Source organism: Galeopterus variegatus, unplaced genomic scaffold, assembly GCF_000696425.1.
Source record: "Galeopterus variegatus unplaced genomic scaffold, G_variegatus-3.0.2 Scaffold1025, whole genome shotgun sequence".
NCBI lineage: Eukaryota > Metazoa > Chordata > Mammalia > Dermoptera > Cynocephalidae > Galeopterus > Galeopterus variegatus.
Window position 1 is genome coordinate 127,394 of NW_007727136.1, and position 2,874 is coordinate 130,267.

Consider the following 2,874-nt stretch of genomic DNA (forward strand, 5'->3'; position numbering starts at 1 on the left):
TCCCCCCCCCGCCCCCCCCTCCCTCCCTCCCTCCCTCTTTTTTTTTCAAGATCAAAAGCCTTCAATTCTACGCTTGCTCTGATAGTGATGGCGCTTGATCTATTCTTGTATAAAAATGCCTCTAGCTGCTTCAGTAGGTGCTTGTCATGTATGGAATGACATAATTTCTTATTCCTTGTTCTTTTAACAATTGCTTCTCTTAAGGTCTAGCTCTACCTAAACACCTGTGAACCCTATCCATGGCCACCATCACCCTGACACACAAATCAACAAAGTCTTTGTTCATATCTCTCTCGAGAGACTGAATATACAAATGGACAATGGTCAGACCATACAAAAAAACAGAATTTTGACTCACAACCTGAGGCAACTTGCTCAGGAAACCAACCCTTTGTCTATCATAAACAGCCCAGGAAGCCATCTGTTATAAGTCAGACTTTCAGGAGGCCAGATTGCTATCTCTAAGTGACAATCCAGGAAGCTAAATGATAACTTCTGTGACAACTGGCCCCAAATGGCCAGGACTTGATTAAAAACCGACAGCTTCTCTAGTTCTTTTTCCCTGCTTCCAACTTAGGAGCAACCAGACAAAGCCAAGTATGTGCCCCCAGCCAATTACATAAGATGCCCCACTTTTGCTCAGCCTGCTCACAGCCTCCCCAGGCCAACGCCTCCAGTCAGAGGACGCCTGAGGCCTTCCCCTTTCCCCCCATAAAGCCTTATGCCCTCTGCCTGCCTTTCAGTCTCTGCCAAACACAAGTGCTGTGGCTGAGCCCTCGCTGCTGTGAGCTCAGCATAATTAGCCTCTGCTTCTTCCGTTTGGTTGGTCTTCCTCTATTTCCACCTTCTCTCCGCCTGCTCTCTTCATTAGTGCTTTCTGGAGTCCTCAAACCAAAACAAGCAGTCAAAGACATGTGTACTTAGCCTTGCCTTCCATGATTTTATTTCCCCTTAGGCTGAGAATTTACTTTATTTAGTAATAGTTGCAACTACCACTGCTTTCTAAGGCTCATTCCCTTAGCCTTATGTTAATTAAGGATTAACTTTAGTGTATTATGTTCTCTTGAACTAGGAAGGTAGAAGGGAAGATGGAAAGACAACTTCACAGGTCAAGAATAGGACCTGCTGACCTCCTAGATGGGTGGTGAGAAAGAAGAGTTAGAAGTCAAACATGACTGTGATATTCTGAAGCAAAATGATGGGGACATGGTCATGCTTTTAAAAGTAAAACATGGCAGTGTGGAGGAAGGGCCTTGTCATGGAGGATGGCACCTGTCCCCAAGCTGTGTGCTCTCCATTGCTCCTGAGCCACATGCAGGACCCACACCCTGGCCTCCCTTGCTCTTAGGTGTGGCCAGAGGGCGAGGCTCGGGGCCACTCTGAGCCCAGGGCCCGTAAGGCCAAGGTCTACATGCTCTTTACCCCTTTTCCTGGTGGAGGTGGCCATGTGCAGAGTGACCTGGAAGCCATATACTGAAGAAGGAATGAATGACTTGTGAGCACAGCCATCAGCAAAACGAAGCACCCATTCTACTGTCACCTGCAAGAATAACATTCCATACAGTTCCCCACTGAATGAGCTGGAGACTTCTTGTTAAAGCAGTTTAGCCTACATTATCTAGTCTAGCTGGAGTCATATATTTTCAGAGGAGTATAATCAAATCTAGATAATACTACTACAGTGCCTGTAACATTCCAGACATTATGTTAGACCCCAGGAATATAATACCTGATAACACATGGTGCCCCTTGCAGAGGCTCTCAGTGGCAATCACTAGATAGGCAATGACACCACATGACCAACACCCCAGCAGAGCTGGGTCCAAGGCACTGAGGCAGTTCTTCCTGGGACAGTGGGAGGGCTCCAAGAATGGAAGCCTGTGAGGTGCTGCTTGAAGGATGGTGGGAAAATTGTCAAGTGGCCAAAACCCCAGCAGAGGCAAATATGGGAGGTGGGATCAAGGTAAAGAAAATGACAGCTGAGCTACAGCATTGCAAACAACAGAGTGGACTTCAGAGGTGATTGAATCCAACATTTATTTGATGCACAAACTCCCTATAGCCTCCCAGGCACATGCATGATCCTTCTGAAGAGAAAACCAGAGTGCAGGGAACTCACCACCCCAAGACAGGCTCTGTCCTAGGCTGAACACACCTAAATGTAGGAACACTCCCATCTGCACTGAGCAAAAGCAAGGGGCCTGTGACATGGTGAGAAGATTAACTCACATGTGTCCTGGTGTTATCAATAACATGTAAAGATACTGACAACAATGCCAAGGATGCCAAATAACACTTGCAAAATGCAGCAGCCCTGTGTCTTCCCTTTACCACAGTTAACCTCTTCACTGGCCTGCTCATTCAGAACTTATTTACTGACAATTCTATAATCAGGGTCTCCAGGTTTAGTCATCAATCAACTTATATAGAGTCTCTGAACACTATCATCACTATGAAAAATGCAAAAACCCACAATGGACAGAGCATTCAGTTTCCAGATTCCAGAATACCTCTGGGGTTTTGCCAATTCAGTCTGTACTTTGGGGCAGCAGTAGAGGAGTGAAGGCAGAATTGATTCTCAAAGGCCCTGATCAGGCACTGTCCTCATAAGGAAGGTGGCTTCTCTGCACTGGCTCTGAGCCCCACCGTTACTTACCCTGACAAAACGTCTGGATGACAGCTCTTATTCTAATCCCTCCTCCCCTCACTCTAAAATATTCAGTCTCTGGGAAAGGAATATTCACACACCTTCAACAACTCTGGTAACATCACGTGCATATAAATGTATATTTTTGTCATAGAAGCTAAGATTAAAGGCTTTCAGAATCATACTAGTGATTTCAGGTTAAACGATCTATAAACTATGCTAAATTT

At 45.7% G+C, this 2,874-nt stretch overlaps 1 protein-coding gene across 1 annotated transcript in view; it reads right to left on the minus strand.

The window, feature by feature from the left end:
• The window catches only part of LOC103591754 (XK-related protein 4-like), a gene marked incomplete at its 3' end in the record, with an annotated part of 386,061 nt that overhangs the window by 92,464 nt on the left and 290,723 nt on the right, over positions 1 to 2,874 (minus strand). The gene's annotated exons all lie outside the window — the stretch shown is intronic.